The sequence below is a fragment of the Delphinus delphis genome, chromosome 8 (assembly GCF_949987515.2).
Source record: "Delphinus delphis chromosome 8, mDelDel1.2, whole genome shotgun sequence".
Classification (NCBI taxonomy): Eukaryota; Metazoa; Chordata; class Mammalia; order Artiodactyla; family Delphinidae; genus Delphinus; species Delphinus delphis.
The window spans coordinates 17,337,501-17,354,563 of record NC_082690.1 but is presented as its reverse complement, the minus strand read 5'-3'; the positions used below and the strand labels follow the sequence as shown (position 1 = coordinate 17,354,563).

Sequence of the window (17,063 nt, the reverse complement as noted above, 5' to 3'; positions counted from 1 at the left end):
CACATGGGCTGGGAAATACTGTGGCAGCCATCTTTGGAAAATATAATCTGCTACACCTGACTCACTCATAGTTGCTTGTCTTCTTGTGCAAGCTCACATTTCTTGCAACTTTATCCATAAAAATTTTTGAGGTCTGTCCACAGAGATTTAAATTTGATTCTCCCAGACTCTGGGAATCACAACCAACTAGGACTACTAATAACAAAGTTAGCAGCTGAGAGATTTTCAGGCCTTACAGGTAGTGCAAAATCCTGGCTGCAAATCCATGTGAGGGCAAGCTTCTGTTTAGGCAGTTTCTTGGGAGACTTTTTCCCCTTCTCCATTCAGACCCAAGGCATTAATATGCAAGTCTCTGTATGCAGGGAATTTTTTCTCCTACTCATCCACTGAGAAGTCACGTTTCTGGGATCCCAGTTTTATATAGGGCAGTTTCTAATATGACCTCCCACTCTGCTTGGACACTATTTTCTTCTCTTGTCCCTCCTCCCTTTGGCTCTAAAGCCATAGGAAACCCTCAGCACAAACACCACCATCAGTACTTACTCTACATTGTGGAATCATGCTTTCTAGTCCTTTCAAGGCCTTCAGTTGTTTTTCTCACATGGGCTTCAGTATTTTACATATATTTTTCCTTTCCCCAGCTTCATTTTAAAATGTTCTGACCAGAAGGGAATTCTCTGCACATCTAATCTACCATATTACTGTCAAAGAAATTACTCACCATTCATTTTAAGCTATTTCACTTACTAAAAAAAGATAAATAATGTCAGGAATACATCTATGTTTTTAAAAGGCAGCCATGTAAAATATCATATTTACTTGGATGGAAATGCTTTGGAAAATGTCCTTAATTAATACACTTCCCACAAAGCAAATCAGAGGGAACTTAAACTTATTAGAAACAGTAACTTTTGCCCCAGATTCTTCACACCTCTTAAACTCTATTGGGCTCTATGCCCTTGTATGTATTTTTTTTTAATTTATTTATTTTATTTGTTTATTTTTGGCTGTGTTAGGTCTTCCTTGCTGAGTGGTCTTTCTCTAGTTGCAGTGAGCAGGGGCTACTCTTCCTTGAGGCGCGTGGGCTTCTCACTGCAGTGACTTCTCTTGTTGCGGAGCACAGGCTCCAGGAGCGCAGGCTTCAGTAGTTGTGGTAGTTGGGCTCAGTAGTTGTGGCTTGCGGGCTCTAGAGCACAGGCTCAATAGTTGTGGCGCATGGGCTTAGTTGCTCGGCAGCATGTGGGATCTTCCCAGATCAGGGCTCGAACCCGTGTCCCCTGCATTGGCAGGCAGATTCTTAACCACTGAGCCACCAGGGAAGCCCCCTTGTACGTATTTTAAACATGGTTTAGAACTGCACCACAACCCAAGGTAAAGGAAACTGTATCGATTTAAAGGAAAAAACAACAAACTATTTCTAGAGCCAATGTCTTAAGGTTAAAATTAAAAAAATAAAAAGATGAGGTCAATGTCATATAGGAAGAGGTAAATTCAAGTTCTCTTTGGCAAAATGAAAATGAATTAACTGGATTTAATATTCATATGCATTTTTTGAAACATATTCTTAAGACTAAAGAAACAGCAGTTCATGAAAAAAAAGGAGCTATAAGCCACTGGAATAAAGCCTTTGCGCGTCAGATCTCCCCACCATGCTGAAAGCAATGGCTACAAATTACCATACTCCCCAAAAGATGACAGCCAAACTCTTCTATCCCAGAGGAAAAATGGCTATTGCAGCCGTTAGTCAGCACTGCAGGAGGCTTAAGACTAAGTCACTGAACAGACCATTTATTGTTCTTCATCTTGTACAATATGACCTTTCCAGCTCAGCCTGCTAAACATCACAGTGGTCCATGAGGAGAAAATCCACATGGAAGCAAATTCCAAAATGCAATTTACCCTATAGGCAGCTTGCTTTTCCAGATTCTTCATCCCACTTTGCTCTACTCCCCTCTGGGTCATAACAGAACTTGGCAAATGTTAGAATTTGCTATGTATAAACTCTGGAGCCCAGATTAGAAAACTCAGCAAAGTATGCATTTGGTACTGGCAAAAATGGTCGCTTTGTGCACTGATTCAGATTTGCTAACTTAGGATATCTACGGTTTCAAAAATGTGTCTGCAACTGTTGAAATAAAAAAAATCGGAGAAAAGGCACGTGTCACACACATCCCAACATAGGCTTACGAGTCTTCTGAGATCATCCTCTCCGTACCAACAAAATACCAAGGCCATTACACAATCTGTGGTTTCTTCTCATAATTGAAGAAATTAATAGCTTTGGATGCAAAACTTAGATAGCTTTACTCTGAGATATTCTCCCAGCCTTGGAGCTCTGTGTATAGAATCCCAAAGCACCAGTTACCAGACTCCCAAGTAGAGGTCTACAAAAGGTTCTTTTCATTCACTAGCAATCTTTCTTCATAGAAAACTTCAAAAACGTCTTTTGGAAGAGTTTTCCACTTATAAAAAGAGTCTGCAACAAAGCCCTATTGTATAGTAGTTTGTGTTTACCAAGCTGATAAAATCCATCTATACTGTAATTTCATGTCATACTTTATTGATAGCTCTTTTCCTTATATTAAAATCAAAGAGTTAGCATCCTAACAAGGTAGAGAGTACACAGGATACATTTAGCACATGACGTATGACCAAGTTTAAAAGGGTTGAACCTGGAAAAGGTAATTGCTCAGTTTGAATTGTAAGTAATCTGACATACTGATTTGGGGAGCAAAGCTACATTCTATAGTTTTAGGCAATGTAAATCTAAAGCATAACACAGCAATGAGTTTTTCCATCTGAGTAATAAGGGTATTCATATAAACTAATTACAGCCTAGAAATTAATTAACTGATCAAACCAGATGAGTTTACCCTTGGTAAATTAATAAGAACTTGCTTGTCCATCTGGACATTAAAATGCTAGTCAGCAGAGGTTTTGTTATAACTTAATCTTTTCTGATTTGCTTTACATCAGAATTTTTTTGGCCTCCATTTGTTCACCTACAACTCTGTAAGTTCCTTTATACACATCCAATAAAAGCAAAACGAGTACTTAAGCTTGTACATATGCTTCTAAGGGGCTATCTTTTTAATAGATTTTGCATTTATTTAGAGCAATAATGTACATGCATAAAGATATTATTGTTTAAAAAACTTATACTTTGTAATGCAGTCCCTTAACACACCCAAAAAAATCAGTGCAACTAATGCCTATTCAATGAATAGTATAACTACAAATAAAAAGGTCCTCATTTACTCCTGCACAGAAACTGAAGGACCTACTAGCATTAACCTCAATTCAGTATTTTAGACACACAGGCTTTACGGAGAAAATGAGTTTATAATTTCAGATACCTCTAACTGTCACATAACCAGGTCTGGGTTTCTACAGGGCTGTGGTAGCTCACTTCAGTTAGTGAAGCAACCCATCAAGGGCATCAATCAGTCTGGTTGGGGGGAAAAAGCATCAATATATTTATTATATTTTGGATATATACATTTTTTTCAGTCCACTCTTCCACCTTTTTCTGAAGAACAATTTTTTTGTTACACTCTAAACTTCTGGCTTTTGATATCAAGTAGAGAACCCCAATGTCATTAACGGTGCAGAAAGAAGAGCCTGGGCTTGAGGCAAGAGAATGAAATTGGAATCCCAACCCTACCACTTAGCTTCACATCTGTAGAACAACTACTTTAATAAAGTTGCTATAAAGGTTAAAAGATATATCACCTAGAACTGGTGATATAGCTGGCATAGAACAGATAACTAATAAATATTGGCTGTTCTTATTGTTGTTATTAGTACCAACACTATTATTATTATTATTCCTGATGGGTCCCTACCCTGTTTCCTAGCAATTCCAAACTTGTCACTTTCTTCAAGCCCTCTAGTCAAGCTCAAATCCCTAACTTTCAACAAATGATCCACTCTTGTGCTTGACAGAGAAAACAGACATGAAGAATTTCCTCAATTTCATGTCTCTAGATATGCACCCAAATTTGCCTTTTCTTTTTCATTCTAGAAGAAGCAGGTCTTTCCTCCAACCTCAGGCAAGTAATAAGTGCCCAGTAACTGTTAGTCACTATCATCCTCTTCCTCTTCCTCAACAAAAGGAACAGGAATTTCCAAACTCCACGTTACTGAAGACTGGCTGTTGCTCCAATTTCAGGCTTGGCAACTACCAGCACTCATGTGATTATGGAGAATGGCTACTGGTTTTACAGTAATCCATTACTCTCTTCTTCATCCTCAAAATCCATTTAGCTGACATAAAGGAGGTCAAGTTCTCATAAAATAACTAATGGTTCAAACTCATAGAAACAGAAAGTGGAATGGTGGTTGCCAGGGGCTGGGGGAAAGGGGAAATGGGGTATTTTTTAATGGGCATAGAGTTTCGGTTTTGCAAGATGAAAAAAGTTTTGGAGTTTGGTTGCACAACAATGTGAATGTACTTAACACTACTTAACTGTATACTGAAAAACAGGTAAAATGACAAGTTTTATGTTAGTGTTAATTTTACCACAATTTAAATACATACATATTGGTACTAGCTCAAGGCCACCCCAATATGACCTCTGCCAACCTTTGCCCTGAATTCATTTTCTGGACCCCTATTCAAATTAGGGTGAAAGTTCATTTAGCCATTTCAGTTTGTTCAAGCAAATTCCTGACCAACATCTAGATAACTTATATAACCTATGTTTTTATAAAAGATAAAAAAGATGCCATGTTGTTGAGGGATACTTGGGGGTTAGGATTGAATTCTCAGAGATAACAAGTACAGCATCTGCTTCCCTCCACCCAGCAGAAATAAATATTAAAATAATTCTCCAAGAATACTACTCACACTCCCAGTGGAATCTTCTGACATTGGCACATAGGATACTTGGGACAGAGGTATGGAAGTGAATAAACATGTGGTAGAAAGCTCTCTTAACATAACCTGCTCCAGTGAAACTCACCAAATGAAACCCATGTTGTAGGAAAAAATTTGACTTGAGATGCAAATATTTATAAAAACTGTGACTTAAAGACCATCTATTTTTAGGAGAGAAAATATGCAGTAAATCTAACACAGCAACAAACTAAAATGCAGGGTGAAAAGATAATAGTAAACCATTTCAACCAGAATAAGAAACTGTACTTTTGAGAGTTGTTTTTTTTTTTTTTTTTTTGTGGTACGCGGGCCTCTCACTGTTGTGGTCTCTCCCGTTGCAGAGCACAGGCTCCGGACGCGCAGGCTCAGCGGCCATGGCTCACGGGTCCAGCCACTCCGCGGCATGTGGGATCTTCCCGGACCGGGGCACGAACCCGTGTCCCCTGCATCGGCAGGTGGACTCTTAACCACTGCGCCACCAGGGAGGCCCGAGAGTTATTTTTAAAATGTTAAGTATTCACTCTTTACCTCAAGATGTTCAAGAATCATTATACAGAGAACTGAGTGTGTTAAACACATGCAAACACATATGAACAAAAGCTAGGTTTGGCTGTATTCACAGAACTTACCTGTAGTTGGGTGGTACAACTCCCACTCACCTCTTGAAGTATGTAAAGGACATTACCTCAACACAAAGGACATTACCTCAACACAGAACCATGTAATGTTAACACTAGAAATATCTTATTCTAACCCAAGCCCTTTGTTTCATAGATGATGAAACTGAAGCACTGAAGGGATAAGTAAAACCTATGTACAAAATAAATTATGAGATCCCAGCATATAAAAATTCAGTAACTTTCTAATATACCAACATTAATTTATAAGAAGATGTGATGATGATAATTTTTAAAAGAACACATTCACAATAGCCACAAACTATCTCAAGCCTTGGAAAAAGCATTACAAAAATGTGTGAGAATTTTATGGAGAAAGCTAGAAAACGTTAGTAAAGGACCTAAAAGAGGACACATGCCGTGTCCATAGACAGAAATGCCTAACGTTGAAAAGACCTCAATTCTCCCTCTTGCCCCTATATAAGCCACACTCTAGTCTCTCTTCCAAATAAAACTACAATAAACAAAAGAATATTCTTCTATGTTGTGGGCGATAATGGCAAAGGGACGCAGGGGTAAAAAATACAAGGATAAACCAGGAAAATAAGTCATCTTACCCAAGCAGTTTAAACTTTAAATGCAGGTTTCTAGCCTATAACGCCTAGCCAGCAGGACTCTTCCTTCTACATTCATTATTTCTGCGAGTTCAAATGTCCCTCAGATGATCTGTGTTTTCATGCAATTCTCTATATTTGCTTTAAAAATCAGTAAAGGCTTTTAAAATGTAAAGTGAACTTTGGAAACAATGTGGGCAGACCGGAAACTAATTTAACATTGTAACTTCATAGCCCACCTTACACTTCTTTAAAGTCTGTACAAACTTGCACTTCAGTATTCTGCCACTGTGCTTCCTGAAAACAACACCGATAGAAACTATCTTTCTAAGTCCCTACAGATCAAGAAGACAAGGTCAGCCTCCCACCCCACCCACAACGCCACACACACCTCCAGGACCAAAAAGATACAGCACCATAAAATCCTAATAAAAGTTCTGCATTAAAACTAAAGGCAACCCAAGTTATTTTCAGTGAGTAGTCTAAGATAAAGAAGGGGGGCTTCCCTGGTGGCGCAGTGGTTAAGAATCCTCCTGCCAATGCAGGGGACACGGGTTCGAGCCCTGGCCCGGGAAGATACCACATGCCGTGGAGCAACTAAGCTGGTGCGCCACAACTACTGAGCCTGTGCTCTAGAGCCCGTGAGCCACAACAACTGAGCCCGCGTGCCACAACTACTGAAGCCTGCGCACCTAGAGCCCACGCTCCACAACAACAGAAGCCACCACAATGAGAAGCCCACGCACAGCAACGAAGAGTAGCCCCCGCTCGCCACAACCAGAGAAAAGCCCACGTGCAGCAACGAAGACCCAACGCAGCCAAAAATATAAATAAATAAAAGGGATTGAGTAAATTAAAATGAAAAATTAGACCTGACCCTGTGGAATTAACTTCCTATTACTGTGGATTTCCAAATTAAAATCCCATGTGTAGATTTTGACACGTGAAGTAGAACGAGGCGGGACAATTAACAACTAAATCTTTAACCTAAGCAAGATAGTTTCTGACAGTTTAACTCAAAAAGGTAACTAAAAATACACACAGGGCCTAAGTTAAACCTTACTGCAAACTGGGAAATAAGCAATTGAAACTTCTGTTCTAACAACTTCCGAGTCTCTTTAATATTTTATTACATCAGATCCAAAGCTGCCAAAGTTTAAATATCAGTCTGGAGACAGGGGCAAAAGATTCTTTTTCCCCTCTCCCCCAGAAAAAAATAAATTGGAAACCGTAGATATTCTGTGAGAAGGCAGTAAGACAGTCTGTGTTTTAACGGTGCAGTCATGTAAAGTCTATGGCCAGACATACCGACTATGCGAGCTGCTTGGCAAGCAGTACAACATGGGGTTTACTAATACCAATCACTGTAGGGCTCTTGACTAGCCAAGTACCAGCAAATGTGCACTAAGTCTACAATTCAGAGGTGAGAACTTTCCTGAATACAAAGCTACTATAGAGGCCAAGTGTCTAGACTTGAGGAGGAGGAAACCTGTCAACATCAGAGAGCTTCCCCAGATTAAAGAATGAACATTTTCCCCCTTTGAGAGAGAACGGGAGAAAATGTTATGAATGAGCCCCAACAGTCAGAACGCTAACCAAAGTTGGGTATATCCTGTATACATTAATGAATAAAGCAACAAGTCTAAACTTACGGGCCTGCAGAATACAGATTTGAATATCTTAGTATAACAGTACAGATTATTTTATTAAAATAAATATTTAAAAGTACATTTAAAAGACATTATTTCTCCAGTTTCTTCAAGAATATAGGACAGGGGCTTCCCTGGTGGCGCAGTGGTTGGGAACCCGCCTGCCAATGCAGGGGACACGGGTTCGAGCCCTGGTCCAGGAGGATCCCACATGCCGCGGAGCAACTGGGCCCGTGCGCCACAACTGCTGAGCCTGCACTCGAGAACCCACGTGCCACAACTGCTGAAGCCCTCGTGCCATGGCTGCTGAGGCCCGCGTGCCTAGAGCCCGTGCTCTGCAACGGGAGAGGCCACCGTGGTGAGAAGCCCGTGCACAATGAAGAGTAGCCCCCGCTCACCGCAACCAGAGAAAGCCTGCACGCAGCAACGAAGACCCAACGCAGCCATAAATAAATAAATAAATTTTAAAAAGAACATAGGACAAAAGACCAGTGAACTATATCCCTAGAGTTAAACAGGAATAACCTCTTTGACAGGCTCTCAATTCTTAAACCTTAGTTTTCCTTAAGGCTCGCTCTCTCTGCTTAGGCTGCTCCTCAGTCACTCCTCCCAGTCTCAGATATCTCCAATCAGACCATAATAGCTTCCATGTCTGTATCTCCAGGCTTCATATTTCCAACCATCACCCCCTGGATATCACCCTCATCTTCTCCATTATACTGGAAAGTCAGCCCATCCATAATTAAACTGATCACATTTTCTCTTCCACTGCCAAATCTTCTCTTCTACTCTGAATTCCCTTGTCACCTAAAAGAATTGTTTGGATAAAGCAATAATTAATCTACTTCCTAATTAATCTACTTACCAAAGGTCTCCTGCTTCACTTCCCCAAACCATTAATCCCTCACATTCCAAAAATGTTCTTCTATCATGAAAGCAGTATCACAAAATAATAATCGCTACATAGGTAAGTTTTCTGTGTGAAGTACTGGGCTTTATGTATATTACCTCATTCAATCTAATCCTCAAAACAGTGCTCTGAGGTAGGCATTACTGTGCTTGTTTTACCAATGAATTAAACCGAGACTGAGGCTTATCCAAAGTCAGAGAAACAGCTAATAAGTGGGAGACTAGGAGTTCAATATCAGATACTAACTCAATCACTATATAAAACTACCTCAGTACAGATTTTTTTTTAATTGAAGGAAGGGGGAAACCAGGCATAATTTGATCATCCTAATAATTAAGTTACTAATTCATCATTTATCATACAGTTTCTGTCATGAAGTACACATTATTTTATATTATTAGAGATACTCTCAAAACACGAATCTGATCTAAAAGACTGAACCAAAAATACATTTTGGTGATTGCCTATTGCTTAAACAATGAAGTCAAATTGTATTTCACAATCTGCCTCCAACCTACCTTTCAATTATATCTTCCAATACTCCAGCTACTGCCCCTTTCCCCACTCCCCACACTTTTTGGCACTAACTAACGTACACAACTAGTAATTCTCATTCACTCTCCTAAGGCCAGGTCTGTGGGCAATGTTTTTAATGTAGCCTACCCTGACTTCTTCAAGCAAAATTAATTCCTCCCTCTTCTTGCTTCTACAGCAGATTTTTCATTCCTTTTTTTTAAAACACAGCTTTATTATTTTTTAATAGATTCACTTTTATTTGAATACATTGTTTTGTGTGCATTTTTTTTTTTTTTTTGGCTGCACTGGGTCTTCATTGCTGTGCACGGGCTTTCTCTAGTTGTGGCGAGCGGGGGCTACTATTTGCTGTGGTGCACGGGCTTCTCACTGCAGGGCTTCTCTTGTTGCAGAGCATGGGCTCTAGGAGCACGGGCTTCAGTAGTTGCAGCATGCCGGCTCAGGAGTTGTGCCACGTGGGCCCTAGAGTGTGTGGGCTCTAGGGCGCACAGACTTCAGTAGTTGTGGCATGCAGGTTCAGCAGTTGTGGCTTGTGGGCTCTAGAGCGCAGGCTCAGTAGCTGTGGCGCACGGGCTTAGTTGTTCTGCAGCATGTGGGATCTTCCGGACCAGGGATTGAACCCGTGTCCCCTGCAGTGGCAGGCAGATTCTTAACCACTGCGCCACCAGGGAAGTCCCCAGGTTTTTCATTCTTAACTTATACCACACACATCTATGTACATATACATATACATTCATACACATATATCATCAAGTTATTACACACACCGAGAAAGGGAGTCATCTTATCTTTTCATATATTTAGACACACATACAGAAACCTCATATATTTTGCACCTATAGGGAAAGGCACTTGTGTAGTAATTCTTACTATTTCTGTTCCTATCTCTTCCTTTCTTATCTACTTCTTACCTACATACACTCCATATGCTCTCCAGCATATTTTTAAATTACATTGAGGCCAAAGGAAAATATTTCCGAAGGTGAAAGTAAATGACATGGCAACTAGCACTACAGTCAGGATCAAACATGTAGCACCTAATATATATTAACTGTACAAATTGTTTTGTTTGTATTTAAAGAAGTAGGGCTTTTCACTGTGCTTTAGGTAGCAGAAATGGCCACCACTGTCCAGGATAGGGAGGTAACAGCATGAGGAGTTGGGATTCAAAACGTTATCACTAAAGGACCAAATACGAACAACAGATTTTTAGATCTTTACTTCCTTTCCCCTCCCCACAGTAATAGAAATGCTTTTTCATAGACACAATTAAAAAAAAAAAATTAGAGTAACCCTATAGTAACCACACTATTTCCAGATTATTTTGCCCTCTACAATACCTTGCATTATTAACATATTTTAATTATAAAATGTCTGGATTAACTGGAAAACATTTTTTTTATTACTGTTTAACAACAACAAAAAGACACTATAGGCAACAGAATAAACGTAACCTTTTATGGCAGACATAAAAAGACACCCAAAAAGACAAGGTTACTTAGCTTCTGTAAGTGATTTCTTTTCTCCCTCTATCCTTCTAATATATTCTGAGAAACATACAGGAATGGAAATTTAAGAAAACATGCATATTCTTCCAGTGCAGACCTAAAGCAACAAGGGAAAAAAAACCTCAAGTAATGGAGGGGAATGGGGAGAGGAACAGGGGCTGTAAGATGTCAGCAGGGTGATAGGGGAGGCCAGGTTGCCAAAGAAACCAAACAGTAAAGAATAAGAGGGAAAAAATCGTTAGTTGGAAAACCTCTGAATGCTTTTACAGGAGCTCAATCCCTTGTCCTAAAAAGATGTGCTGCAAAGAGACCAATTGTCACGAATGACAAAGGGGACCTGGAGCAAGAACACCAACTGCCAAGCAATGCCCTCTTCTAAATTACACAGTACATGTCCATCAATTAGAACGACCGCAAATGAATTCGGAATCCATGATGAATCTTCTGACTGCAGAAACCCAAACTTTGTGTGTGTCTGTGTTATTTTTTTAAAAAGAGCTTCTGTCAGCTTACATTTAAGTAAGTATAATGGTATATTTAAACAGACATAAATACAAAAACTATTACTGTTTATATAAGCTGACCCAGGTAAAGAAACTCAGCGAGCCAGAAACACTTGTGAAATTTGCTAGCCTCCCTTCTTCCTTAAAGTCCAGTCTAAAGTTGTTTTGATTTACCACAGTTTAGAAAGAAAAAAGTGAAATCACGAAGTATTATTTATAAGCAGCCAGTAATTACTGGTTTTGAAAAGAGTTTGAAATGAGCGAACCTACTTGAAATCCCCAAGGCAAACCTTTGTTCTAAGGCCACTAAATCGTTTTGTAGTTAAGGAGATAGGGAATTAATAAGGGGAAAAAATTACACAGAAGAAAAGAATGTTAATTTTATTTTCTCTGGAAAACATAATACTTTAGAGCATGGTGGTTAAGACCATGGTTTCTGAAGCTCTACTCCTTATTAGTTTTGGGACCTTAAGAAAGTTTCTTGCCCTTGCTGTGCTTCAGTTTCCTCACTGGTTAAGGTAAAGAGAGTAATAATATCTAACTCACAGGGTAGCTGTCAGGTTTAAATGAAATAATGATTAAAGCACTTAGGGCAAACAGTGCTCGGTAAGGATTCAATAAATGATCACAAAATCCCTTTGAGATTATCTAATTAATTTCCTCATCTTGACCATGGTTATATATACTGCAAACTATCCCCTATAGTATCACTGTCAGACTAAAGTTCCTAAAATCATCCTTTCACAGTGCATGAGGAGCCATGTTTACTCACAAACTCAAAACTATGGGTCTGGCTTTCAATATCCTCTGAAACCTGTCCCCACACAATCTCTCCAGTTACTGCCCCCAAACAATCAGTTTTCGTCCTACTACTCTTCACTCAACTTCACACAAAACATACTTTTTCATTTCTGCCTTTGCAGCAACTACAGTCTTCTTAAAAGGTCCACTTGCCAGGTACCTCTTACCCCTACTTTCTACCTGCGCAAATATTAACTACCCTTCCAGGACACAGTTCAGGTTCTTTGAGAAGACTCCAGTACTTTGATCTCCTAGTGATCATTCCTAATCCTCTCAACAACCTAGCTCCTGAGGATAAACTGTGACTGTTCTCTACTTGTACCTGGTTCATTCTAACTATACAAGACAACAATCTCCTTGAGGGCAGGGACTATATTTTCCCTTAAACATCATCCAGAGGTCCAGCAAAGCTATGCACCTTGATAATAAGGCTTTTCACTCACTTGTTTTCACAGTTGAAAACAAGGGAAAAAATTTTATTCAATAAACACAATAAACAGTAAGCCTCCTAAATACATATTATAGCTTAACTCTAAGAAGTTAGAAAATATTCTCATAAATATAGCTGTAATTTTACGACCAGAAAAATATCAGTTACATATAAACTTGCCCAAACCCAGTGGCATGAGAAAGAGGCAGATTCAACAGGATGAAAATATGGTATTTGTCTCTCTTTATTTTTTTTTTTAGTATTTATTTATTTATTTGGCTGCGCCAGCTCTTAGTTGCAGTATGTGGGATCTAGTTCCCTGCCCAGAGATCAAAGCTGGGCCCCCTGCTTTGGGAGTGTGGAGTCTTAACCACTGGACCACCAGGGAAGTCCCGGTACTTCTCTATTTTTGATGTAAAAAGAATAAGCAGCAGCGTTTCACTATTCTTAAGTTGCTAATGGAAGCATGCAGGCTTAAAAAAATCGGCATGTTCCCTGATCAGTATCACATTCATCCACAGCAATATCATGGATGACCTTTTCACTTTAATCCATTATCAGAACAAAATCACAGATCTACCCTAATGCAAGCAATTTTACATCTCTCTGAAGTTCAACAACTTGAGGGAACAAGATTCAGAGGAACCACTGGCCATTATTACTGGATTACCTCTCTTGAAATTTCCTCAGTGCCAGTCTTCATTTTGCCATGCACTTGACTCCCTGGCATCTAGTCTGGAAGTAGGCTTAAATACATACACACAAGGAGGTGTGCTGAGCAAAACACTGGTTATATACTCAGCCAGTTCATCTGGATCAAACAGGGCAGGCAGTCTGATAGATAGGCAAACCAGATGTGGGCTGAGGAGACCCGAAACAGCAGACTTTCTCATATGTACATCAATCATTCATTCAACAAACACGCAAGGCACTAAGTGCATATCTACTTCTATGCACTATATACTATATGCAAGGCACTTTGCTCAGTATTGTGGGGTTAAGAGTACTTAAATCACTGACTCATTCTATACTGGCTCACATTTTATTTATTTGTTTATTTATTTTTAATAAATTTATTTATTTTATTTACTTTTGGCTGCATTGGGTCTTCATTGATGTGCATGGGCTTTCTCTGGCTGTGGTGAGCAGGGGCTACTCTTGGTTGCGAAGCGCAGGCTTCTCATTGCGGTGGCTTCTCTTATTGCGGAGCACGGGCTCTAGGCATCGAGGCTTCAGTAGTTGTGGCTCGTGGGCTCTAGAGCACAGGCTCAGTAGTTGTGGCGCACAGGCTTAGTTGCTCCGCGGCATGTGGAATCTTCCCGGCCCAGGGTTTGAACCCACGTCCCCTGCATTGGCAGGCGGATTCTTAACCACTGCGCCACCAGGGAAGCCCATGACTCACATTTTTAATAAAAGGCATATGACATATACTACCAAAAAGGAAAATATGTCATTTATTTATATTTCACTTTGATTCAGAAAATGTTTAAGATAGCTCATAAAAAGTCACACTGGATAAAATATAAAATGATGAAGGGAAAAAAGGAGAGAAAATGAGATTAGAAAGACAAGATAAAGAAAAAGTAAGAGGTTTATTTACTAAAATGAGAACATTAAGATCTTTAACATTTTTCCAGAATTGGACAAATGTACAACATAAAGAAAACAGACAGAATACTATGAATTTGAAGGAGTAACAGATCTCATCCAACCAGGGTGGTTAGGGAAGACTGGGACCCAAAAGAGCACACAGTGCCACTGTTGACTAAGAATGTGAATTCCTTTTTTTTTTTTTTTTTTTCCGTTGCGGAGCACAGGCTCCGGACGCGCAGGCTCAGCGGCCATGGTTCACAGGCCCAGCTGCTCCGCGGCATGTGGGATCTTCCCAGACCGGGGCACAAACCTGTGTCCCCTGCATCGGCAGGCGGACTCTCAACCACTGCGCCACCAGGGAAGCCCGAATTCCTTTTTTTAAATAACAAAGCAAAACTGTATTCTGTTGCTCTAAAAACATGTGTATATGAGATGCTTTTCTAGACAACTCCCAAACAGAATTGATCATCTCCTTATCAGTGCCCTTTAGTACTTTATGTAACTTTATTCCTTCCTCCCAGGTTTTTCACTATCTTTGTAACATCAATGCCCAGACCAATGTATTATACGAAGCGCATAGTAGGTGCTTAATGAATGTCTGTCAAATCAATTTAACAAGCCGATTATTTCCATGGTTCCACTAACCTCTGCGGTCAATCCAAAGTTTTTTTGCCCCTTCTACAGTTTTAGACATGCCCAGGAGACACAGAATAGATTGGGACAGTGGTACCTCATTAATGTTCAGTAGTAGTATCCTAGGAGGGTACTATATATAATAATCCAAAGATGAGCCCAGGGGCTCAAGGGAAGGAAAGTAAGGAAAAGACTGACAACTGTTGTTTGAAACATATCTGGAATTCTTCTTCCTTTTACCTAGGATGAATTTTGGATGTAAAGAGAAACGAATGTTTAAAATCTCAGTTTCACCGTAATGAGAGTCAGGGACTTTCACAATGATCTCATAGATAAAGAAACAAAATGGCAAGACAAAGGTATGACTTTCATCATTTCCTCAACAAACTGGAGCCTCAGAAAAGCCCCAGCCTGGCACACAGAGGTCTCATCTAATCTAGGGTTTTGCTCTTGCACAACTCCAAGATCACTGAAATTTTTCAGAAATAGTCATAGAATCATAAATCTGTATGTGTGCAGTTACATGAACTTTTTACTTCATAAATACAGTAAAAAGATAATTATTAGCCATATAAAAATAGAAATTTAGCCATAATCCCAAAGTAATCCAAAAAGCTGCTTTTAATGAAACTAAAAGTGGACAGTTAGGGAACTAATTTTATTAACTGATCCATTTTGAATAAATCAAAGAGAATATTGACAACTATAAAGATACTACCTTCAAGAACAAAGGGATATGAAATCAAGGAACATTTCAAATCATATTCCAGATTTACACAACTAATCATAATTCTTAGCTTTTACTTCAAAAGATTTATGGAAAAAATGTATTTGCACAAACATAAGGGAACCAAACTTGCCTAGAGTTTGACCATAGAGTTAAAATATGTTAGAACAGTCCTGGAATCATAGGTTCAAATACAAAGTTTAAAGCATTTTGATGTTTTTTTATTGGTAGATACAGCTGACTTTTATATCCATCACTTCTTTACATGAAGTTGCCATAACAGGCCAAGTGTTTGATAATTAAGCCATAGATAGATGTTTGTGTTCCAATTACACTTCCAAACCATAAATGTCCTGCAACTTTTCTGAAACTGCAACTTCAATTCCTCTAAAATTCTTAAAAATCTGTGATTCTTCTAAGCTCCGGGTAGATCGGCAATGGCAAATTAATTACAATCCTAATTGCTATCTAGTCAATCCAGATGAACACTTGTTTTTATACCAATTTGAAGTTCAACATATTTGTAGGTCTTAGCAGATCGGTAAGAGTATAATCTTGTGAGACACAGGAGGCAGCTGGATCTCTAAGAAGGCCTTTAATTGAAAAATATTCTTGATCTGAGGAAGCAATTCAGGAAAATGCTTCAATTTTCCACGATCTAGCGATCTGGCTTTAAATACAAATCATCTTTCCATATGTTGCTTTAATTTAGTATCTTCCCAAAGAATCCCATAAACTGGTCATGGCTAAAGGTACAAAAATGAGGTGACTTAACAATCATTTTCATCATCATCACATCACATGCCATTAGCCTATTTGCTAATAAATTCACAACATAAACTCTTCTGACAATTCACTGAACGCTGAGCACCAAACCACCTTTCTATGTTTGTTTTTTAAAATACTGGTATTTTTTATTACAAAGCAAAACATGTCTATTCTGGAAATTTTAGAAAATACATATCAAAAAAGAAGAAAAAAATCACTAATGTTACCACTTACAGAATGCAACCACTGACATTTTAGTGAACAGTAGTCTGTCACCTGGCTCAGTGTTTTCCACCTCAAGCTCAGCTCCATCATCTCCCCAACTTCTTCCAGGTCCACCTGGATTACCTAACTCAACACCTCACCCTAAATTCCTTGAGTATGTCTGTAGTTTTTTCCTATATGTATACCTACCAACACAGAAGTGAAACTATACTATACATACTTACCCTATGAAATATGCTTTTCCCACTTAAGAACACATATTGTTTATCTTTCAATGTCTTTAGTTTTCTACAACGTTATGAAAATGTGTCATAATTTAAAATTGCTCTTCCAGGATTAGACTTTTTGGGTTATGTTTTGTTTCATTTTGTTGCTATTCCAAACAATGTTTCAGTAAATATTCTTATGGGTACATTTTTGTTTTGATCTGCAATTATTTCTGTAAGACAAACTTCTAAAAATGAAACTGCTAAGTCAGAGAGTATACACTTTTAAAGCTGTTGACACATTGTGGATATGTACCACTAAAGCTGTGCCCATCTAGTCCCCTGCCCCCAGAGCAACACTGAGTATGATCTCTTTTTAAATAAAGCTTTGCCATTTTGGCAAGTAAAAATGACTGTCATTGTAACTGGCATTTATTTGACTGTGGGTGATACGTATATAAGGTAT

General features: G+C 39.0%; 1 protein-coding gene across 5 annotated transcripts in view; it reads right to left on the bottom strand.

Moving 5' to 3' along the window:
* The window catches only part of SIK3 (SIK family kinase 3), a 247,073-nt gene that overhangs the window by 126,979 nt on the left and 103,031 nt on the right, over positions 1–17,063 (bottom strand). The gene's annotated exons all lie outside the window — the stretch shown is intronic.